This window comes from Rhea pennata, chromosome 3, assembly GCF_028389875.1.
Source record: "Rhea pennata isolate bPtePen1 chromosome 3, bPtePen1.pri, whole genome shotgun sequence".
NCBI classification, from domain to species: domain Eukaryota; kingdom Metazoa; phylum Chordata; class Aves; order Rheiformes; family Rheidae; genus Rhea; species Rhea pennata.
The window spans coordinates 85,901,585-85,927,940 of NC_084665.1; positions in this window are offsets into that span (position 1 = coordinate 85,901,585).

A 26,356-nucleotide genomic window follows, 5' to 3' on the forward strand; every position below is an offset into this window, starting at 1 on the left:
GGAACATGAAGGGAATGAGCGGGAAAAACAGTGCTCCAGCGTTGCTGGAGATGTTACGTTTCTCAGGACGCCAGGGTGCTCCTGCCCTGAGGGCAGTGAAGGGGGGCGGACACACTCTGCCTTTGGCAGCCCTCCACAGCAGAGCCACAGGTGTTAGGCCTATCACTCATTTTTCTGCGAGGGAAATTTCTTCTCCAGATGCTGCCAGGAAGAGCACCTCTGTGGTGCTGCAGGGAAAAAACCATCTCATTTCACGTGGTTTAATTCAAATCAGGATCAAAGCAGTTTATTGACTCATCAACCATACATAATTACATAGCAATCAGTGTACTATATGTTCATCAGGATCAGAGCAGTTTATTGACTCATCAACCATACATAATTACGTGGCAATCAGTGTACTTTATGTTCAGGATCAATAGAGTTGATACAACAGAAAAACCACAATACTAGACACTTATACAATGTTAATAAATATCTACACCTTTCCTAGCACCCCAGTCTCATTGATTCTCCACCCTGTGCACCCACACCCCCTTCCCCAGCAGCTGCACTCACATTCCCTGATGTGGGTCCATCCCTAGGCTCCTCATGGGGTGGCTGCAGTGCCCGGCTGGGCCAGGGCCAGGACTGGGCTGAGACCACTGTGGGGACCATGCTGCCCAACCCAGCCGGGTGCCACTGCTGCCCCCCATCCATCCTGGCACAGATTCTTATGCTTCCTTCATGCTTCTTTTCAGGCTGACTCATCTTCATTACAAAAGTCTCTTGGTAGTTCCCTGGTCATGGTTTAATGTGGTTATGGTCCTCTTCCTCTTTAGCATTACCAGTTTTGGGGCAAATGCACTCTTGTCTTACCAACTGCTGTTGTCCAGGTCATTTGCCAGAGAGGAAGCCTGTAGGCACCCTTATGGCTATGAATGCAAAAAGCTGCAATCTAACTTATAGGAAAAGACGATATAGGTATATGCATACACATATGAGCGTGTATATACCCTTAGATTTAGACATTTTTACTTCTGCATTTCAGAAAAGAAAGAATTTCTACCATTTATAGAGGGACTGATGAGGAATTAAACACAGTTAATAACCTTTAGGACATTTTAGCCTTTTTATCTCAAGTACATTTTCTTTTTAAATGAAAATTTCCTGTTTCTGACAAACTTAAAGATAGGAAGGATTCTTATCTGACCACTAGCTTACAGACTGTATTAACTGTGAAACAATCAGCTTTTTCTGCTGACTTCCACTAGAAAAATCAAAGAAAAATGAAACCATTCAAGGAATAAAACTAATTTTACTGGATGGTATTCTCTGGAAAAGGAAAGGGAATGGTTTGAGAAACTGTGAAAGAAGAAAAATGACTTCAATGAATAATCATCACCAATTAACTTTATGAAAACCTAGACCAGTAGCACAAAACAGACCTGATTTTCTCTGAAGGGAATTCAGTATTTTCATTCAAATAGGACAATCTTTGATGAAGGCTGTCAATGTTTCATGACTCACTTATGGATAACTCTGGGTTAAATGTAAGACAGATAAACAGGTTATACAACACTGGTAGCAGACTTTATACAGAATAGCGAGGCTTCAAGACAAAAGTTTTTCGCATTAGCTAGAGAAGGAAAAAAATCTGCACATTCCAATCTGCTTCCCTATTTGTACAGATTTCATTTTAAATTTAGGACCTGAGAGTTTTCAATAGTATAAATTACAAGGTGAATTCAGAAAATAGATATGGCTCAAGTAAACCTTTTTTTCTCGATCAATTTAATAAACCTGTAACTGTGACAATTCCTAGTGCAATATCTGGTAACAGTTCAACAGAAATATGATAGAGATGGCTCTGATTCTGCACACAGTTGTCTCAATTTCATTCCAGGATATGTATGCCCAATTGGTTTTCTGTATTTTTAATGGCAAAATGTCTCTCAGAAATTCATACAGACCATCTTTTTTGCTTTGCTGATCTTTCCTAGCAAGTACCATGCAACACCACCAACCCAAAATGCCACAACAAACTGTGCAACTTGCAAACTGCTTGCAGTGTGGTTCTGGAGGGAGTGGATGCCATTTCCTTTTCCAGTTCTTCCAGCTGTGCATGACCAAGATGTTGCTCCCTTTTCCTTTGGGTGGTGTGTCAAATAAATATTTTTCATTATTCTCTCAAGTTATTTGCTGTTGTCCTTCAAGGTCTTTGATTTTTTTTTTTCTGAAAAATAAATGTTTCTCGGATCAAACACCTGAGGCAGGGTGTGTGCAATCTGTTGCTCTTCTCTCAATTATATTTAAAGGACTCAATACATTTTCAAAGCAATGCAATCATGTTTAACTTCAGGGGTACACAACACAGTTTGTCTTGCTTATCTCCAAAAGACCCTGGGTGAAATTAAGGTACTTTAGGAGAGATACAGTATGCCTCAGTACCTCATGCTAACAGCCTGTTGATGGTTACCCAAAGAATGGCTTACAATCACAGAAACTTCGATTCGAAAGAATGTCTGGAGGTCGTTTAGCACAACCTCTCCCCTGAAACAGGTCTTGACAGTAATAGCTTTTCTTGCACCTAAGATCCACGCACTGCAAAAAAAAGTGAAGAAAACTTAATTTTCCAAAGCAAACTTAATTTCCCAAAGAAAAGAGAAGTAAAATCTTGCTTACTGCATTTTCTTGTGTAACATTACCCCCTTCAGCTGCTGAAAGAAAAATGAATTTCTATAGGGAAAAAAAATGTCTTTTGCTGCGTATATGAAATTAGTTATTCTCTGATGTAGGAGCTCTTTTTTTATTCTCCACAGAAGCATGCACGTCACTACCATTAAAGTCTCCAGAGACGCAACTGCACTGCTTTTATTTTGCACCATTTGGGGCTTTGACCCTCAGCTCAGCCCTGTGACACAGCACTAGTATGTTGCCCAAATCCCAATTACAGTGCCAAAGTCAGACATGTATTCTAAGCAGAGGAACATCAGTGGTGACCCACATGGTTGTTATACAAATGTTCGACAGCTCATTGTACATAAACCACTACAACTTCGGTGTCAGGAGACACAGGATATAGGTATTGTAAGACAAATCTGATGTTGTGTGCTGCAGATGGCTTTGTCTGACAGCGCTCTACATCAGCTCCTTACTCTGGGGATGTGCCATTTGAAGCTCACTGCTACTATTTTATTTTACTTTCTGTATGTGCACAAATCATGTTCATTGCTGTTGTTTTTGAGCTCCTTCCAAAAGGCATTAAATCTGAATTTCCAGGGATTGCTGAACCTTCTCTCCCTGTCTCTCTCTGTGTATGGCATAGTCAAAAGCCACACACAAATCTTTTTTTACTCTTTTTACTCAATTCAGCATTTCTAACAGCAAGGAAAAATATTTTAATTTGAAGTGAGGGTTTCAGAAAGGTAAAGACTGGCAGTGGTTATCAATGTCAGAAACATTAGTCTTCAACTCAACATCTGTGAATAAACAAGCAACCAAAATCCCCAAATAAATTCAAGTAAGAATATTCAATTCTGTGCACAGGCCTAGCAAGTGAAATAAACACATATACTGTATTTCTAAATGGGGTTACTCACCCTGTCTGCAGTTATGGAGCAACTGTCTGACCCAGTACATTCAAGTCATCTGTCAGTTGAAAGAGAAAATTAGGGTTTGGGAAAAAAAATAGAACAGAATCTGAAAAAAGTTAGGTGATTCCTAGTGCCAGTTCCAATTAGTAGTAGCAACATAGCATTTTTTCCCATTTTTTCTGCATTCAGCTTTTTTAATTGAGTGAGATGCTCTTTATACCTAATTTTCAGCTCATGTCCTTTCTTTTATCTGCTGTAATATTCTCATTCATCTTTGTAGAATACTCTCCTTTTTCTCTGTCCAAATCTCAGTTTTTGCTGAGATAATTGACTTTAGCCAATTCAAATTTTTGAAAGCACTCAGATGCATTTTTCTAAATGGACTTAAAATCCAAGTTATGGTAGAAGTCACAGAGTCTAAGGGTTCTTAAGTAGTTTTGGAAAGTGTAATTTAAACTCCTAGTCCTAACTCCTAAGTACTTTCGAAAATGCAGCTCTCAGTATTGCAGTTCTTAGTGTAAGTCCTACAGTTTGTTACGTGCAATTATTGCTCAGAACGTGTATATATTAGGACAATATATATTTCACATATAATACTTACTAAGAAGTTTTTGAGCAGAGTTAGAATTTGGGAAAAAAAATACATCTAGGAACATAAGCTACAACACAGAGTATAAGAACATAAGGCTAGAAATAAAACTGTGCCTTCTCTGTCAGACTAGATTAGGAAGTCTCTGGAAAGTATCTACAAATCTACAATGTTATCCTGCTCCCACTGATGCTGATGACAAAGCTTCCAGTTTCTTTTCAGTTATGGTTGCTTCAGAATTTCACATATATTTCAGAAAGAAAGTGTATTTCTTCCTAAAACGTTCAATGTAATTCAAGTAATTCCTTCAGCAGGGCAGGCTATCTTTTGCAGATTAAATGAAACTCTGTAGTCCCTAGCTTGCATATTAGGACTGTGGGAGGTAATTAGAATACGAAAAATATGAACAGATATGATTTTAATATTTCATGCCTTATGAACTGTTTATTTCTATTGTACCTAAGGGAAAGACATACAGTCCAACTGGATTGGATTTCAAAAACATTTAATCAAGCAGGTACCTCAGACACAAGTAGTCCCACTAAAATCTGTAAAGTTATATTTATCTGACTACAATGAGCAAGATTTGGTCCCTGAATGAATAACTTATTTAACAACATTCTGAAAATGAGGTACCTTGGAGATAAAGGCTTGGTGGATACAGGATTGTCACCTCTAATATTGTCGGTGAGGAGCAGAAAAAATTCTGCTAGATCAGGAATAAGCATTGGCTAGCAATGGGAATGACAAATTATTTCTCAGAGTAGGAAGTTGAATCTTAAATGGATCTTCAATAATATGCTAATTTAGTCTAGTATCTTGACTGTGGAATTAATTTTCTAACTGCCAATTTCAGCTGGCCATGCAACTGCTTCTCTAAAATTCAAGGTGACCTTTGTAAGGCCATACAAGAAATTTTCGCTCAGTGAATAATAATGTTGGCTCTTTCAGAGACCTCTGCTTTGATCTCACAGTAAGTTGGTCCCAGTGAGTTTATCAAGCACAGGAAATACTAATGGGATGGCCCTGTCAAGTACCCCTATTCACAACCAAAAAACCTCAAAGTGTTCAGAAGCTAATGAGATTTGTTGTTGTTACACTGGAGATGAGTGGCTGTCATATACAAAATCTTTATTTGATAAATAGACTATAGATAGTCCAGTGAAGGAAAAGAAGGGGAAGAAGAGATGGAAAGGGGAAGGGAAGGGATGTGAATGGGAAGGGAGGTGGAAAGGGAAGAGGAAGGGAGGAGAAATGGAAGAAGAAGGCAAATGGAAAAGGAAAAGGATGGGGAAGTGGAAGTGGAAGAAAATTTTTGGTGCAAAGTGCTGGATGGGAAGGCACCTTGAACATCAAGCAAAGAAACTGCCTGCTGACTGTGACCACATTCAGAAACCTGGGTACCTAGTACTCCTTCTAATGGTAGCAAGCTACAGGACCAAATACTGGCTAACTGAGCTAAAAATAATATGATCTTAACCAAGGAAAACTCTTCTAGGACTCATTGGAAAGCCTATATCAATTTTATTAAACCTTAAGACAGAGCAGATACTGTGAGTGGTTCAAGCAGAGTCTAAAGTAAATTAACTCTTTGCTTAAGATCTAGAAAACAGATGTAGGTGTAGCTGCTAGTCGCCTATAGGGACTCAGTGATACTTCTGCAAGTAAAAATCTGACAACCTCACATAGTTGGTCATCAGGGCCAAACAGGGTAGAAACCTTAGTTCTTGAGAAAGCACAACTGATTGCTGACCTGTAAGAAACTTGTCAATTAAGAGTCAGAGCACACCTCTAGCTATACCCTCAAATGCCAGTGGATTGGCTTAGTAATACATTGGGAAGGTACTGCAGCCATCTAAAAATGTAAGTAAGTGATAAAATGAGCAAAGTATAAAACTAAAGATAGTATACAGATTAGAACACAGCTTATGCTAAAATTAAAAAGACTGTTTGGTCTTTATTTGATAAATAAACCATAGCTAGTCCAGTGAAGGAAGGGAAGGAGAAGAAGAGATGGAAAGGGGAAGGGAAGGGAAGCAAATGGGAAGGGAAGTGGAAAGGGAAGAGGAAGGGAAGAGGAAGGGAACCAACCTACCATTGTTTGGTACGATTGGTTATAACATTATTTAAGGAATCTGAAAGACACATCAATTAAATCTCAGAAAAACAGGCCTATGTGCTAAAATAATACCTGTTTCTAGACTTTGAGGGCCTGGACTGAAACATGTTCTGGTTATTTTACAAGGAGCTCCCCAAACTGGGGTTCCACAGGCTCCATATATCAGCACCACCTGACAGAACACCCAGATGTGGGAACAGAAAAACTAAAAAGATATATTAATTTGTGATACCTCTTAAAAAGAGAGACTTTCCTCAAAACTAGTTCAAAAATAGCAAAGAACAATGCAGTTATTTGATATATAAAGTCATTGTTTCAGAAAAAATAATCTCATTTATTCAATTTATGTAATACTAAAAAAGCATGGAAGAAATGCAAACATTAAAAGTGGCTATAGGAGTATTTCCCCAAAGAACCTCCATCCCTGTCACTTGATATGATGTGCTTTGCTCCAAAGTAAGGAATAACTCAAAACAATACTTCTTATAGTATTTCTCTTGGGGGTTGGTCTTCTCAGGCACAGAAAATGTAATAATAAACAGTTTTGGCTGAACTTCTTCAGAGACAAGAAAAGCACCCCAATTCCTTTTTCAATTAGATGACAGAATTTATCACAAAGGACTCCTGGAACTCCTCTAAGCTTCCTCCAGATTGTCATTTAGTCTGCATGACAGCATGGTGACTCTGCAACTGTAGCCTATTTTATTCTTTTCAGAGATTTACCTTCAGATGTCTTTAAAGACTTTCTTTAACTTTTTTTTTTTTTTTTTTTTTTTTTTTAATTAAGAAAGGTTTTTCAAGCTTGAGGGCTGATTTCTTTCCAACAGTTGCTCTGCAGTCATGAATGGGGAACTAGGCTAAGCCTACTACTGCAATTAGTTTAATTAATGGAGACTAGGGTGTCTGGATTTTCTCAGCTGAATCTAATGAAAGGAGCATTCAGTTTATAGAAGATTTTTCACACTGCAGAATTTAAGTTTGAGAACGAGGAGATTATAATTTTCTTCTCTGCTCTACAGCTGATTTGTAATGGGATGTTGGCCAAATCATTCCACTTCCACGTACCAGGGCTCAGGCAAATGACCTATTGAACTTTGACGGGATGATTTAAGAAGTCCTCAGCTTCAACTGGCTGTCCCCACCCCTGTAAAAAAGGCTACCACACAATTTGTCAATACGTCAGCAGTGCTAGAGCCTAGCCTGGTAGGTTAAGTGCAATGAAGATTGGTTTGTGCTGATGCTCATCTGTACCGTTGAGTGACAGATGAGGGAGCTGCTCTGCCATGTGCCAACCGCGCATGCCTATGGCTGGGAGGTCAGGCTCTGGAGAGATAGATGAGTTTGGCATAGTCCTAGGCTTTCCTTACAAGGTTCAGGAGGAGAGAATTGCTGCTGTGTAAAATTCTGTTTTCTATTAATTACTTTACTTGCAAAATGTTGTTGGACCTATGGATGAAAAGTGGCATATAAAGTGTTAGCTGCATATTTACATTAAATCAATACTTAATTTCCATTGGTGGTTCTTTTTTCTTATATTTCTTCAAAGAATCAAAGATGTTTTTAGCTTAAAAGAAATCCTTAATTGTTACTCATTAATATTTTAAAACAATCAACTGTCATTGATTTTTTTTGAGGCTAAACATTTTTATTGACTTCAGTAGGGATTTCTCTTTCACATTGGTTGTACAACATGGCCATATGTAGCTTTCAAATGTTTTGTGCATGAGATATATTTAATAAAAAAGACAGTAGCTTAAAAAACATCTATTTGGAGGGCCATAAATTAACCAGACCCTCGAGGTCAAAATGCCTCTACATTTTTGTCTCATTAGTCAGACTATTAAAAGAACTCAAAGGTTTTCAGTCTCCTGTGTTGTATTTTATTAAAGCACAAAATAACAGACTAGGATAGAACAACTCTTTTATGCAAGAAAAGGTTTTGGAACCACTGACTGAGAAAGATAAAAAAAAAAAATCTGTGGAAAAATAGCTATACCCTGCACAACATATCTTTTCAAGCAGAGTCCTTTGGTCCTTTCAGTCCTAAAGGCTGCACCATGTGGCCATAACATAGGCATAAATATACAGTTTTCCACTCAGCTTCCTGTTCTTACAATACTTTGAACAGAATATATAATGTGCAATGCTGGTATCATAAGCTGAAAACAAATTAATTATATTGATCAATAGATATCTGTCACAAAGTGTCATTGTTTTAACTCCACTACTCAGAGCTAGGCTAAACTTTTAGGATCAGGTCAGGACTAGTTGTGCTGGAGAGGAATTCTGACTTCAAGGTGTCTTCTAGGACAGGATTCCCTTTTTATACCTTGAAAGAATTGTGCATCAATTTTTGTTTTAGTAAATCAGCTTACATAACTTTTTTTTAAGATGCTGGTCAATCACAGTGTTCTCTTTTCTCTTTTGACTCTTGTTCAAGGCTAGAAAAATATATCACCAGGTAAGCTGCAATAATTTCTTGTTTCTAATCTTATTTAGACCTACGCTCCAAGAAGATGTTGTGTCATTTCCTTGAAGGGCTTTATCTCCCTCTTTGACCAAGTGGAGCCAAGACTACCTAAGTTTCCTTTGATAAACTAGTTTTCCCTATGAAGAAGATGTCTCCAGTCTTTCAATATTTCCCAGCAGTTGTATCATTTGGAGACTCTGCCCTGTCCAGGAGAAGCCATTGGACATTTCTGAGCCTTTACAAGCAGCATTCTGAAAGCACTGAAAACATTGTGAACCGTACAATTAATAAGTTTTCTCTCAATCAGTACCATATTTAAACAGAAGAAAATAATTAGAAATAAGTAAGTTTCTATTGTGGAAGTTTCTACCTTCTGGCATTTTGCAATAGGAATTTAGACTTAGTATTATTAAATAAATCAATGTGGGTGGAGCTTCCGTTTTTCTTTTTAAATTCTATTTTCATTCTCCCTTTAGGATATTAAGAAAAAGTCCCAGCAGACTTATTCTTCAAAATTAATCCCAATCTTCATAATTAAATGAGCCAAGCTCAGATTTCCTGTGGAACTTGAAAGCTCTGCCAACCTGCTTGTTTTTCCTATTAATTCTAAATATAATGTTAATCTTACTATAGACTGGTCAGATAGATATCTACATGGATACATTTAAACAGATACCTAGATACAAATAGATACAAATAGATAGCTATAGATATATCTATAGATAAATATCTATCTAGAGTCTATGACCAACCAGTAAACTAGAAGAAGTCATGGATCATTGTGCTAAGCATTGTAGAACACAGAAAGAAAACTACTGACTCTGCCTTAAATTTTTTTCCAGGTATGTATGAGACCAAGGGCAACAGATGAAAGAGTAGTGCAAAAATAAATCACAACATGAGATTTGTTCTCAAGATCAGGGGCAGTATCTGCACCAGCATGCCAGTCTAAATGTTGTTAAGTTTTTAGTCACTGTGGCAAAAGAGAAGATATTAAATAACTTTACAGATGTTACGAGAAGTTAATCTAAAGATAGGTTTGGAAATAGGAATCAAAGTTCTTATTTTCAGTAGAGAGAGGCTGATATCTTTGACTGGAAGAGAGCTGACATCTCAGGAATGGATGAAGCTTTAATAGGCAAGATTACCTTTGCAGAGGAACCTGCAAAGGGCCTTGAAAGTGAAGGCATACAGCTTATCTTTGATACAAACCAGAAAAGAAATGATTTATCAAGAAGGGTGACAGGGTTAGTGAAGTGGGTTAGGAACTCATCAGAGTACCAAACCTCATGTGAAAGGAGCTGTGCCTATCAGGCATCTTCTGGGAGAGTTTCTCTCTCTCTCTCTCCCCCCCCCCTCTCTTTTTATTTTTTTTTAACCTTAGCAGAGAAACCGTTTTTCATCAGTATTGCCAGTCCCTGTGAGGAATTTGGGCGTATTTAAATCCCTTTTTACTACCAGTAGTTCCTACAAACACTCAAGATGTCTGGAACAAATCCCAGCAAAAAGACATAGATACACACAGCTCTTTTGGTTCTATATGTTTCTGTAGGCCCTATTATCTATCTATCTATCTATCTATATATATATATAAAAAAAAACTCTTACACGGTTAACTGTGAGCTTTCTTCAACTCACACTGTCATTACTGAAATATCCCTTTTTCTGGCCTGAACACATGTAGCCTTACCATTTTGACTCTTGATATTGAGGGAAGGAACTGGACCAAGGAATCTCACGAGGTTCCTGCAGGTCCTGTGACTCGGTGTTTGTCTGGAGAAGATGTGCGGAGCAGTGGACAAAAGGACAAGGTGAGAAGACACCCCTGAGCCCTGTTTGAGACATTAAAGTTAAACTCCAGGCTGGGGGAGAAAGGCTGAAAGCAAGTATTAATAAATGCTTTGCAGAGAGTGATTTTACAAGGCTAAACAAAAGAAAGATACCCAGAAATGAAGTGAGGGATAACATTCATACAAATACGCTGGATGGTAGCATGAAGAGAGAGGTAAAACCTTTATAAAATCTAATGATGTGTAAATACCACCTGCATTAATTATGGCTGCACTATTGAATGTGAAAAATCTGAAGCCTGGAGCTAGAATAATTAATCTGCCCTTGTGATTGTCTTCGAAGGGAGAGAAAGGTACTGTGCCTGGAAGTGCAAACTAAAGGTACAAATGAAGAAAAGAGAATGTTTATTGTGCTCAGGGCTGTATTTTGGGGAACAGAGGGTTTCTCAGGATTATTTGGCAAAAGCCTAAGGAAGAAAGACAGAGTCCTTTCATTTACTTTCGAAGGACCTGAGTCATTTCATCCTGAAATCCTCCACATAGAGCAAACCATTTCATCAGTGTGACAGATCTGACAAGCTGAGCTCCACACAGCCAACCAAACTCACAGATCACACAAACAAAAACAGCTCCCTGTGCTTCCATCATCCCATGAAGAATGCGATACACTAAATACATGTAGCTGCAGCAGCAACTATTTCATTGCTGGCCTAGAAATGCCTTCTTGTAATATAATTTTTTTTCAAGCCAGGTCTTCTAAACTATGCCTGATGAAATGACATTTCAGCTTAGGCTCAGCTGTTTACAGTCTATCTTTCTGTCCTAAATTTTCTGAAAATTGGGAGCAGTTGCCTTAGAGATGGAGGAGCTATTAGTAGGAATTAATATCATGTCACTAAGAATCAAAGGAAAATTCACTCAGTTATGAGTGAATGTACCCTGATGAGAGAGATGTGCTGGTTGCCCTGGTCATGATGAAAGGGAGAGACAAGCCCTGGCTGCTACAGCTGTCATTTCCTCAAACTCACATTTTTTTTGGATCATTGTAAATGATGAGAAGAGGTGGCTGTGCTTTAAATAGGAAAACTGTTAGACTGACTTGGTCTTTCACTGTTTGTTTCTGTTCAATCTGTTTGTTTCCAGATGTAGTTGCTCTGAGAATTTAAAAGTAAAAATACAGAAATATGTAAATATAGATATATGTTTCCATGTTGGTAAAGGAGTTGCTTTTTTCACATAAACTATAAAAGTATACATGCTAGAGAAAAAAAAGAACCACTTGGCTTCCTTCTGCACTCTGTAGATACCTCTTTCTATGAACAGCTTTATAAAACACGTCTTTGTAATAAGTTTTAAAGATCAAGACAGTTGTGAACCCTCTGGGAAAAATGGCTGAATTAAGGATCCTGTGTAAAATTGTCTTGCTGCAGAAATCTAACTTTAACAACCTGGAGATATTGTAATATGCTAGTTCCTGCTACATGAAGGGAAGTCATTTTCTTATATTTCTTTTGATGGGTATAACATCTTATGATAAAGCATTTTCTATGTAAATAACTGATGCAGGGAAGCTTTCTTTTTCTTTTTCTTTTTCTTTTTCTTTTTCTTTTTCTTTTTCTTTTTCTTTTTCTTTTTCTTTTTTTTTTTTTTTTTTTTTTTTTTTGTGGCAGAGGGTTTGGGATTTCTTGTAGTCCTCCTGAAAAAAAAGTATATATAGGCTTTTAAATTGTGATTTTAATAAACTGAAAAATAAATTTTGATTATCTGTGAAACCAGATGGAAATAAACAACAGAGGCTAGCATAGGTAGCAATCTGCTAATGCAGCTTTCTAACAAGTTAATGCAATTACTTTCATGCCAGGGCAAGACCATAGGGAATTAGGCCTACCTGTAAGGCTTCAGAATAATAAGTACTGATATCAGTTTACAGGGTACTGTTTTGTAAAAAGTATAGTGTTACCCAACATTATGGATAGACACTACACAAACATACAAGACATCTACCTTCTTCTGCATTAAATCTCTTTAATTATGTAATGTTCAGGGTTTATATTCTTCCTTTACCACTTTGCTGATATATGTCTTTTTAATTTATTTCATTGAGCATTTATCTTTACAAGCACATTTTGATTTAAATAAACTAAAAATATCCAGAAGAATCTGTCTATATTTATATAATATACAAGCTTGTAAGCTATTCATACTACAGGACACGTATTAAATATTGATCATGAAAATACTTTAAATTGCAGTCATTTTCATGAACTTCCTTATCCTAAAATGAACATGATCTCACTTACAAGCCTTCTGACATTTATGGAAGGTTCATGTTGACTCCAGATCCCTTGCTTGAGAGCCTCTATCTTTGAGGAGCATCTTTGACAAGCCATTTCACTTTCAAAACACCCATTTGAGACACTTCTGTGTGAACTGTCTGTGAAGTTGTATTCATTTTAGGTCATATCTCAGATGTTTATACAGATACTACATTAACCTTGAGAAGAAAAATTTATGACAGAAGTGGAATGCTAACTATTGAGGAAAACCTCAATAATTCATGTTCCGCGGCTGCAGTCATAAAAATACATCTAAATGTTACTTTACTTGCTAGCTTTCAAAGCTGATGCTGAGGAACCATGTAATCTAGAAATTATTTCCAAGAAATCTAGGAGAGACCTCAGAGTTATTGCACACAGAAGAGGACGATAAATTCCAAATTTGTCTAAGTTTTTAATCACTCACCCTTTGTTAAACATGGATATGATTGCATTTTAAGCTTAAAATGCAGTATTTATGCACAAGCCTGAGAGATAAGACAAAGCGTGTAAGTCTATTCTTTGTATAGTAAATTCTTCTAACAAAATATTGTTTCATCTGGAACTCAGTTTTCATGAAAGAATTTGAATGTAAACATTATGATTTTATCTTCAAATGCATTCTGAAATAAGTTACATTATTTCGTGCCTCTGTTGCAAATAGACTATTCCCTGAAAAATAGGAGTCATTCAGCCTACCTCCCCCCAAACTATTTTTATATTCACAGAACATTTTTTCTTTTTTTTCCCCCAGTATTGCATTTTTATGATCAACAAGGAGTGTTGATCATTCTTACCCTTTATCTGATTGTCTGATTTGGTTACTTATGAGAAATACTGCTTCATATATTTCCTCTGTTGAAAGGAATATGAACCCACTGCTTTCATGTTACAGGACATCCAACAGGAGAGACTAAGGGAATCACTCCACCTCTGTTGAATATCATCTAATCCAACGGATAGAAAGCTATTCAGAAACGGACTGCCCTTGATCCTAAGCCTTTTGTGCTTAGAACTGAGATGTTTAAATTTTGACATGGTAATGACTGAGTTCTGGATGATTCATTCCTTATTCTTGAACTGTCCCCCCTTGCCTGGAACAATTAAATATTAATTCAGCTAGAGAGAGAAAAAGAAGCAGAAGAGCAGTGCGGGGTGCCACTCCAAGAGATTTAAGTGAAGAGATAGTAAGAGAGAACATTTAGCTTCCAGTCACTGATCAAAATAACTTGTAAATATTTTAGAAAAAATTGACCAGCTTGAGAGTAAAAGATGGAGAGTTAACTGCTCAGCTCAGCAAGTTCTGCAGAAGCTGGGGCATACGTCTTGGAAAGTTACATCCCCTGAGGCAGAGGAGAACATTAAACTTGAGTTACGTGTGTAACTGTAGATGAGTGTCCTTGAGTAAAAAGTGAGGAGCTGTTGCTTCTGCCTTCTAGTTCTGTGGGTGGTTGCTAAGCCTGTCTCTTCATTTATAATGCTTTGTTTGTGTCAAAGTTATTTGAAATGAAATTAAAATGCTTGGTTTTAGAATCACTTAAATACACATTCCAGTTTTTCATTTTCCTCAGTTTTTTCTTCAGTTTTTCATTTTAAAAAGAAAAAAAAATCACTTTGGCTTACCTGATCAGATTTTTCTTTTTAGTTTTCAGGTTCAGATAACTCACTAGAAAAGTAATTATTCACACAGATCAAATTCATTATTTTTTTTGCTCCTTCAACTGTAGCACTTATTTCTCAATGTCCTTACATAACTGGGCTTCTATAAAATTTTCCTAACACAGCTCATACTGCTAAAAATACCAAAAAGATATATAAAACAGTACTCTTTTGGATTTTTTTCTACAACTTAGTAAATGGATAAAGTGAACTCTCCTCTCAGAGTTCTTCCAAATGAATTATTACTGCAGCTAAGACAGCGTGATTTGGAAAAAGCTGAACAATTGTGGGAATAAGCAAAACATTTACATGGTATTCAGACAGATGAATACTTCAGCCAATTAGGATATCGGCTGATATCCTAATTCATTCCTGCAATACATCTTCACACTACTTAACTCAAGCTCCCTGAATTAACTCCTTGATATGCAACAGATTTTTAAAAGGTTCAGCCAAAGTCTTTTCCTGAGTCAGTACCAGTGAAAAGCATACATAAGACACTAAACAACTGCAGCTCATTGAGAAAACACTCATTCAGGTGAGGATGGTCAAAGCCATCAAGGCTAGACTCTTATCTAGACTTTATAGTTAGAACATCCATCCCGTATCACATCTGGGATTGAGCAGTCAATCCATTCTTCACCAGTTGTATTTGTTTTCTACTGTAATCCAGCTTGGACAAAAGTATGACAGTGGTTGGAAGTATAATTTGTAACTTCTGCTACAAATATGCACTATAATCTTTTGAATTCATACATGAAAACTTATTGTAGGGATGCAGCTGAGATTTTTTCTTAACTTTCTTAAAGCAAGTTTCTTTCTTAAAACAAGGTTGTCTATGTGTTTGTACAGAAGACAGTTCTGTTGATCACAATCTCAGATGAGATCTCTGAACATAGTTTTTATTTGCAATTGATACGTCCATAATATGAGAAAAAAACATAATTATTATAAATTAAATCCATAATATCTTCTTTGATCAGCAGATACTGAATCAATTTGATTACTTTCATACAATGCACTTATTCCACTAATTGTACAGAATCTTCATATAAGAAATATTTGCAGCTTCATAAACAGCTGCTCAGTCTGATGCTCAGCAATAAAGGCAATATAAGCCTAAGTCTCCGTTAGAGATAACAAGGCTTGCCTTATTATATTTTTTCTTTCCTAATAAAGCTGAATTGACTTAAGCTAGCTAGTTTTCATTATGTACAAGAAAGATTTGGGGATTAAAGGGATAGCTTTGACTGTCCCTTATGCCTCCGTGGATGAAAGAGAAACCCTGAGGGCACTCTCATCCCACGTCTTTGAACTGTAAGGTATACTCATCAGGGAACAAAATATACACTTTGGAAAATGACAGAAGTAGGAACATACATACCCCAATCATAAAAAAAAAAATGCTGAAAATTTCTATCACTGCTGAGTTTTGCTCTATAAAGGATGATCAAAGTCATAACTAAAAGCAGAGATGAGGCATCCCCGTACCAAATTCTGTGTACCATAAGACAGTTATTCTCCAGTTGCATGAAACTATGCCAAGCTCCTTGTTCTTGGATGTCTTTTTTCTTTTTTATTGCAGCAACTTTTGAAACAAATCATCATATCCAATAGTATAAACAAAAAACTAAACCAAATAGGAAGAAGTTCAGTACTTTATTCCAAATCCTGAAGGCATTTATTGCAGTGTGATTAAACATGCTTATAAACAAAATGTTAAGTCCTTGATTCAGTGACTGATTTAATGAGTAAGATAAGCATATGCAATTATATCTTTCAAAAACTGTAAAGAGATAGTTTTAAGATGATTAAAAGATGTTTTAAACCTCTAGTTTTCCAGGAGACTTGCAGACGTAAGCTTTACCTATTGGCTAAACTTTGCACACATGCAGAAGTAGACTTGCTTGACTTCAATACATAATACCCAAGGTTCTTCAGCTCATATCTGTGTCTTCATACACCAGTATATGCTGGACTGAGAAACCATGCATGACTTTCAAAACGTGCTTCAATGTATGCTGTGCAGCAGCATCTAACAATCAGATTTATTATTTCAAGAATTCAAGTCAGAGCATGAAGCTACCAATGTAACTAAAACAGTGCATCAAGAAGCTACATTTTGCATATATTTATCGAACAATTAAGTTTATAGAGGGAAAGGAGTCAAAATGACAATGAGCAAAGGCTCATCTGACCTTACAGTGTAAATATCATTAGTTCCATATATTTCCCTCTTTGGCATTCTGCTACTTCTCATTAGTTGAATCATGGATAAAATTTTAATTTTGGTCTGCATTTGTTCAGGTATATTAGTTTTAGCATGCAAGTGACCTCAAAAATTTGAATTGATTACTTTAGAAGGCAAATTGCACTACTACATTAACATCTTTTTTATTCTATTTGTGCTGTTCACACCAAGGTAGTTACTTCAATGATTGGGACATCATTTACTAGAATAATATCAGAGCAACACAGAAAATATAGGTTTGTTTTGCATACTAAGCCACATCATTTTCCAGAGAAAATACATTTATCAGGTGATAATTTGACCCAGGAGCTTACCTTACCTCATGGAAATCTTCCTGATTTAATGAAAAGCAACAATGATTTAAAGACTGTTAACATAAGCTAGTAAAAACAACATTACAATGTCAAGAGGACAATGAAAATAAAATAAGGTGTTGGTGTTAAGGTAAAATTACATGGAAAGAATATTGATAAGATAGAAAACCACTTCCCTTTGTCACATGTCACCTTTACAGAAAAGAAAACAGGGGAGAGATCCATTAAAAGTGAGATTTATGAACACAAGATATAGGTGTATATGTTCTATCTAAATTCCATACAGCAACAGGTAGTGATTTGTTTAACCCACTGGTGTTCGAAATCACCAAGATATTATATAAAATGTGAGCAGCAATATTAGCAGAAACCATTGCTGTTGAGTGAGGTTATGACTAGTTTGTCTTGATCAAAGGTCCCTCAGGGCATAAAATTTGCTGCCTGCCATCAAAAAGAGTTGGAAGTATTCTATTAAGCACTTTATTCTTTGTCCATCTTTGAATAATCTGAAAAGCTTCTTTCTTTTCTTTACCTGAGGCTCTCCATGTACACATTTTTGTCTAGCAACTTAGAGAATTTGCACATTAAGAGTTAGACAATGTTTGGAAATAATCCAGGTTGGCAGCCATTACCATTTAGTGACTGGACTGACTCAATAAACCTAAATATTCTTGCTTTCATGGGTTACGTTCTTTCACAGCTAACTTTATACTTTCATCTGGATGGTTCCTTACTTCTCTTTCAGTGTTGTGCCTCCATTATCCTACCCAGTCATATGTACCATGCAGATAGACATTTCTTTCCAGTACACTGTCGAGCAAATATTGCACACATGCTATCATGCATTGAAATGTTTAAATGATTTTTTACTGTTCTGTTCTCTTTCAGGTAAATGAATAAATAACACGTTCACTGAATGAAATTTTAGCAAAATAAATTTTAAATTTCTACTGGAGACTAATTCTGGAATAACTTCAGACATTGGAGTGCATGTTAACTCCATGACTAAGAGGTTTGTTTTTTTTTTTCTGTTAGAAATGTAGGTGATACAGAGTCAAATTTACACTCTCCAAAGGAACCAAGGTTACCCCACTTCCTCACTGCCAGACAGTTGCCTCCTTTGATCAAATGGCACAGACAGTGCATATTATAGAACACTAGTTTTATAACTTTTTAAATGCATTTATTTTCAAATCTAAATTGTCTCTCAGTCACCACATGAATTTTTGTCCTTTCAGTGTAGGAGTTGTAATGGTATAAACTTTGACATATGAAGTTTACATGTGGAAGCACATCAGCTCTGTATCTAATTTATTCATTAGGTCAATTAAATGCTGTAATGAATCTTTTAGCACTGAGAAATAGATGCCAGAAGAGATATAAATTTCTCTGATACCTATAACTTGTAAATACCTCAGACAGAAATTTACATTAAACATAAATGTTTATATTTATGTTATTTATATGAAACATAAAACAGTTAAACATAAAATGATTAAATATAAAATGCTTAGAGAGAGCCGAGCACTCAAAATAACTGGTATACTGAATGGATCTCTGTCTGTAGTTAACCATAGGAGGAATAGCCTCAGGACTAGTGTTTTCTTAAACCTTACACCTCCGTGGGCTTTAGCTCTTGCTTAGTATTCCAGAAAGACATTTTCTCCTCCTCCTTAACATCCGTCAGTAGGATGTTAAGCCTAAAATTGAAAATAGATGCTCACAGCCTTATGTCAAGAGCAAGCAAAGTGCAGTCCTTTATTTCAAAACATGATTACCATGTCATGAATATGCCAGGAGCTGGGCAGTGAAGTCCTTTTCACACTTTTTATACAATACTTCAACAGTATGCTAAAGAAGCGGTCTAACTCCAAGTTATTTATTTGATAATTGAGAGGGAAGGGACATTCTGACCCTCATGTTAAAGCCTTTTGATTTTGTAGGATGGAACTCAAGCTGAGCTGGGAGACAGAAAAACTGAGAGAGAGAAAGAAAAATAAAGATTATTTAGTAAAAAATCATAACCAGCCCTGAAAGCAAAGACCAGAGCCTAAATATTTTCTTTTTTTATATTAGTGTTTTAATCTTTAAATTCTCTCTTCTCACTCACTTTCCCCTTTTTCTCTACCTCTTCTCTTTCCACCTTTCTCTGCCTCCACTAGAGTTACTAAGCTACGGAATAAAAGAATGGGGTTTTGATCTTTAAAAGAAAGAAGTAGCTGTTTTATGTGATCTCACGCGGGAGATTTTTTCAGAGTATGCCTCCTACATCCAGATAGGTCTTCAAGGAAGTTGGAAGAACATCTACCACCACCTAGAGGAATTCAGTTATGAGATGCAGTCCAAGACAAGAGCAGAGGAACAACTTCAGGTGCCTTGGGAATTCAAAAATCATAAAAGTCCATAAAGCTTGCGTACCTCCAGAATATGCAGCCACTGAGAAAGCAAGATGCAGAGGATGGTTTTAATTGCTTAAATTCTGCCTAAGTCTAACTCCCTGCTACACTGCTGTGGGAGATAGTTGAAATTAGTGTACCATTTCTTTAATCACAACCTATTAAATTCTTCCATACAGATGACCTTAAAACAGTGAACCCTCTTAAATCTCTATAGTCCACTGTAACCTATAGTCAGTGCCCACTCTATATTTCAATCGAGCCCTCTCTAAGCAGGCACTCTGCCCTTCAAGTCATGACAATGCAATTATTTTTAATGGCTTCATAATTCAGTGTATAATAAATAAATAAATAAATATTCATATACATGATTGAAGTTTTAATGCATGTACTTCCATAGTTCTGAGGAAGTGTCTTATTTCACTATTGGTCCTTAACTACTTAACCCTGCATTAATCATTTCAGTGTAATTCAATTTATGATGAAATTTAAAATCCTGTTGTCTCCAACCATTGTCCTGTCCTGACAGATAATCCTGATACAGTAGAACTCCAAAAAGCTGAGAAATCAATCTGGTCCCCATAAGCTCTTGCAGCTGTTCTGGATCGGAGTCCTTCCATATAGATTAAAAGGCCTGCAAAACCTTTTTTCGCTGTTCTGAGTACTTAGAAATCTCTCTTGAAATTCACAAGCAAAAGGGCAGAATACAGTTAGCAGGAAGATGGAAACCAGCAAAAATTACAAGGAAATTTGGAGTAGAAAACTTACTCCTGCTGGTCCCTAAACGAGTTCTATGTGTAGTTGCTGAACTTCTTGCCCATCATTAAATTTAGGAGTGTGTTTGCTCCCTGAAATCTTGAAATCTCTAGCCTATTCAAGCTTCAGTAACTTGGTTAGGTTTTATTTCTGCAGCCAAGATGAAAGACAAGTGTTAAGAGAAATCTGCAGCTGTTTGTCAGAGTAATACAATGTATTTTGAGACATAAATTATGTATTTTCTTTTTACTGTAGCTTGTATGCATTTGTATCTGTATGAGTGTGTATGTATATGTAGATCTCTCTTACAGGCCTAAAGATACCACAGATGAAGACAGGTTTCTGGCAGTAGGCTGTAACATTGAAAAAGAAATGAAAATATATGTGGAAAAGGGGAAGGAGGAGGGAAACTCAAATAGTGGTCACTGGATCTTATCATTTGCAGGGTCAGAGACTGTCCTCATAGCCAGGGAAGCCCCTGTGAAACATGTCTTCCTAAACAGTTTATGATGATTCAAAGAGGTATGAGAAGAGGAGAAGAGAGAGATGAAGTAAATTATGGAGGTCATAACAACAGAGATGGAATTTGATTTCAGAAGCATTATGAAATCAGCAGTGAAATGTTCTCAGGGCTTCAACAAGGTTGCAAGTTTAATAACAGATCTGGCATCAAAGCTTTGAATGATGGTAAGCAATGAAGCATCAGGAGGACAAATAAAGGAATAAAGTGCCCTGCAAGCATCATGAGACCTTGAAGTTTGTGGCTTTATGATATAAATGAGTTTTTCAAGAGATGTGAATACAAGTTCTAAAAAGAAATGTAAAACATTGCAGTACGCTCTGATAACATTGATTTCACCGTGTTCATACATTAATGCATATACATATGCCTCTCTATATATGTATGTATATATTTACATAAAGCCTCCTAATATAACTGGCAATCAAAGTAAGTTTGAACACCAAATAACTCAGAGCAATTACACGTAAGACATCTATTTGTAAACCCAAAATAACTGGAAAAGAAATGTCCTATTGGCTCTGTAATGGTTCAAACACAAAGATATTTGATTACTTAGTGACAGCTGATGATTAGATTAGATACGTCCAATACAAAACTAAGGGTGAGAGAGGTTTTCATGGAAACAGAAATGTTCAGCAGCAATTTAGCTTCTAATTATTTTTCCAGAATTATTATTTTCTACTTTCCTTAAAAGAGGGAGCTGTATATTATGGGAGGAATCATAATCGTAGAAGGTAAGGTTGAAAGGGACCTCTGGAGATCATCTAGTCCAACCCTCAGCGTATCCCATACGGGGGTTGAACCTGCAACCCTGGCATTAGCAGCACCACACTCTAAGCAACTGAGCTACACCTTAACATCATTTATTACATGATGAGAAATGGACCCCTTTTTTCCAAGAAAAGCCAATTATAGAGAATGTTACTTCCATTTGCTCAAATGGAAGGAGAGTTCTGAAAAGATCAGCTAGGTGGATGCCAGGCAGTCCTATAAGCTAAATAACATCTGAGAGAAAGATATTATTATATTATGCACTTTAACAACACCGCCAACCAAAAAAAAAAAAAAAAAAAAAAAAAAAACCAAAACAAAACAAACAAACAAAAAACCCAGCAGAAGTTAAAGCTTTCTACCATTCTGTATCTCAGAGAGTGCAGTAAATATGGGCAATCTAAATCTTGTCTTATACGGCAGAACTGCAGAGATTCAAAAGAGTCTGATTTTAATAAATATACCAATTTTCAAAGAGCTTTGTGAGCTGCCAGATAGACAACTGGTTCTTAGGATGAAACTGTATTTTAAGTCACTTCCAATTTAAGAGTAAATACAAATAGTATTTTAACAGTTTTCATGCCCTATCAGACTCTAGAATGATTTTACAGTGTGTCTGCGAATGCAGTCAAATTGTACTGCAAAAACATGCTACCCTGAGAGCCTCACCATTTCAAACTTATTCTCATATTAAATAAATAAATTAATTAACAAACATGAATATGATTAGGTTCAAAAACAGAAAAAAAAAATGCCGAAGTGCCACTGATAGATTTCATGTTTAATTTGCAAAGACATAGATTCAGTAAATATCTTATAGGTCAATAAATTGGAGAAACCTTCAAAGCCCCAGGGCTATTAGCTTCCCTAGACAGTACATGGAGACAATTGGGTTCATCATCCAGATGATCCACACAAGGAATGAGGAGACACTGACTGCTGTCTGACAGGAAACACAAATACAGTGATACTCAAGTGCCTGAAACAGGTATATGAGGTCCCACCTTATGCGGCTGAACACCTGTGACTATCTGAGCCTTAGCTGCAGATTAGGTGTCCGACATTATGATCTAGTTACAAAAGTAGTTGATGCTTGTGTTTCTTTGCAGCAATGATACTGTATCTTACTCACCAAAGCTCAGACTGCGAAAGTCAAGTAATCCGTAATACGGTTGGTTTATCGATATGTTTCTTCTGTAATGTATCACAGTTGTATTACAACAACCCTATCCAGGTGGTGAATACATGGATATTGGATCAAGTTCAGGCAAACATTCATAGCTCATAATGCATTTATGCATTCTGGACTCACCTTTCTTTTATCTTGCAGTGAAGAGTAATCCCCGGCATTGGCATTTACACACTAGCATCAGTTTCTAAGAGGTAATTTAAGACCTTTATTAGCAAATGAAGCTGATTTTCTTATCTATTCTTTTCAGTTAATGGATACTTTGTTTTGATCTCTTGAAGGTGTTCTGACTCTAGGAAAACATATGTATCTGCATTGGCCAACAATTAAACTCTGCAAAAATATAGCTTACCCTAACTGAACATGTCTCAGAGCACATTTTTATCCACTCAGTGCTCCACTCTAACCCCTCATGCAAACCTGACATTTAACAATCTCTGTATCAAAAATTTTGCCTTTCTGTGGGGCCAGTGAGGTCCAGGACCCATCCTGCAGGCTTTGGAAGTGAAAATTAAAACCCCTCCCTTCATTTGCTATGGCAAAACAAGAGCATTTGTTTATCTTTAAAGTTTACAATCTGCAAAGTATTTGCAGTAATATGCACCTGTGGGCTGGATTTCCAAAAGTGCTAAATGTCGCTTTACTGCGACATTTACTTGGTCAGTCAGTCAGTGAGTTTACTGGACACAATAATAGAAGCAGAATGAGAGCATCAACGAATGCTTTTTCCAGTTCATATCACTTTTTAAAATCACCAATATATGTATAACATCAGCCTTCCAAAGAATTTTAACTTATTTGTTCAACAGTTCCATCTTTTTCCTATATCATGCACCTGCATTTCTATCCTAGCCAAATAATATAGCATACATTGTACTTTGGTTGTGACACCAGTTCTCTCTTTGAAATGAACATCTCTGAACTTTGCACATCAAGGAAAACAACAATCCAAAAGTTTATTTATTTACCAAACTATGTGCCTTCCTCTAAAGCATGAAGTGCTCTTCCTGGTTGGCTGGTGCTAAAGCCATGAAACCCAACGGCTGGGAAACTTGATATACGTGTTGTCATGAGGACTTAACAAAAGAAATGCTTTGAAGGAATTCCATGTCTTGCAGACTCCTGCTACTGACTTTTGTCACGTATATTGAGACCAAAAGAGTTTGAATTTTATATGAAATATACTTTTCAGTGAGAAGGTAAAATTATATTAAAATTAAAACATAATCTTACTGCAGAGGTGTGCAGAATTTTTAATGGAAACACTTTATTGAAAATACAAATAGCAACAGAGATCTAATATTCAATATATGTACTTCACTACTGATGGAAGAATTTTCAAAGTTCTAATAGTGAAATTAAAAAAAAAAAGACAGAAAAGAGGTTAGGTAACCTGCCATAAACACCAACAGGATTTGACAAGAGGTAGAGCAATAAGCCAGGGCTGAATGCTTTAGTGGAGGCCTTGTCTAGTCTCTCTCACAGTTATAACAATAACAGCAAAAAACCCTCCCTACATTATAAACAAATGAATGCATTTATAGCCACAGTTTTGTTCCTACACAGGCAAAAGAAACAATGATTTAATATAAGCCAGTTATGTCTTCACCATTGCTACATCTTCCATGTGGAAGGTGATGGAGTGATAACATAACACTTCATTAATTCAGATGAACAGATAAATTGCTTTAAATTTGAGCATAATAAGAGAATATAAGTGATGTAATCAAGTATACGATGACTGCCTCCTATGACTGGACATTGCTGAAATGGCAGAAGAAAAAATATTTCAGAAAAGAAAAAAAAAGATATAAATAATTATCCTTATTTTTTGTTATTGAATAAAAATATTTTTGCTGTAAAGCTCACTGTAAAATGATTTTGCTAGGTTTAATATAAGAAAAAAACAGAGAAAATATGTAAGTGCATGAGTTCTTTTTAACCTGCATATTTCTGGCCTGGTAGCAGAGGTCTCAGATAATAATATTCCCTTTACTAGTTCAATTTCTCTGGAATCTTTGCTCACATCACCTGTAGCTTTGGCATAATGTTGACTAGAATTAGCAATTTTTGCTATCCCTGACATATCCACTATCATGGGCAATGATGTGAGCTATGTACAAACCTTTAGAAAATACAGAGATATTTCTTTGCTGACTGTATAACTCTTCATTCCTTTGTGTCACTAGATCAATGTGTGATATTAGAATGAAGAACTTGGTGTTTCCATCAGATGCTATTAGGAAAAAAAAAGCATGTTTTATTGATTATTTGCAACCATTTTCCCCAAGAGTCTTTTCTAAAGTTTATATTCTATGGAACTGCAATGGAGAAGGATTGATATTTAATTCTCTTATTAATTAAAACACAGAATCTTTCCAAGCCAGAGCTTTCCCTTGCTCAGCTTTTCTGCTCTTATTTCTGTTGCAGCTATTCCTCTTGTCATCCTTCTTCCCTGACTGAATCTGTGTTGAATTCCTGATCTAAATCTGTGTTATTTTCACAGAATCATAGAATAGTTGAGGTTGGAAGAAGCTTCTGGCCTCACAAGGGCTGAGCAAAGGGAGAAGGTCATTTTCCTTGACCTGCTGGTAACGCTCTTCCTAATGCACCCCAGGATACTTTTGGCCTTCTTGGCCACAGGAGCACATTGCTGGCTCATGGTCAACTTGTTATCTGTCAGGACTTCCAGGTCCTTCTCTGCAGAGTTGTTTTCCAGCAGGTCAGCAGGTCCCAACCTGTACTGGTGCATGGAGTATTTCTTCCTGGGTGCAGGACTCTACATTCCCCTTTGTTGAACTTCATGAAGTTCCTCTCTGCCCATTTCTCCAGCTTGTTGAGGCCCCTCTGGTGTATCGGCCACTCCTTACCATTTGGTATCATCAGCAAACTTGCTGATGAGGCACTCTGGCCCTTCATCCACGTCATTGATGAGTAAATTGAACAAGACTGGACCTAGTGCTGACCCCCCGGGGGACCCCACTAGCTACAGGCATCCATATAGTATGTGACATCCCTATATTTAGGAACTGGAAGAGCATCTAGAGGGAATTATTTGGTAATTCCTGGTGGATCAGTAGTATGCTTAGTTTAGCCTACTGTATACAAAAACTCAGGAGATCATAGAATACAAATTTGTCATCAGCTCTGTTTTCTAAATGCTATGATAATCCCAGTCTGAAGGTAAAAAAATCAAGCATGCTTTACACTGCCAGCAGTTCTGGGTAACTGAAGTGTAATTCACACTAATGCATGTAAGACTGATGAAAATGAACAATTATAAAAGACAACATTGACATGAACTTGGCAGATATCGCTGATGAATTTAAATGCCTCTTCCAAGTAGAGCTTATCAACAGCATAATCATCCTGTAAACAATGAAAAAAAACCTTTACATAGTATTCTAAAGAAGTGACATATGTATGATTTTATGAAGTCTAAATGCAGTGTGGATAACCTCTATCCATTACCCTTGAATAGATCCTTGAGCTAGATAAACTCTTAGTATAGTTTTCACAAACTGTAATCTCAGATTTTTTTACCAATAGCAGATAGAAGACTATGGATGTTCAAGAGTTACTCATTCTGAGAATAATGTTTGGAGATATATTCTATTGCTCCTATGCTATTTCTTTCAT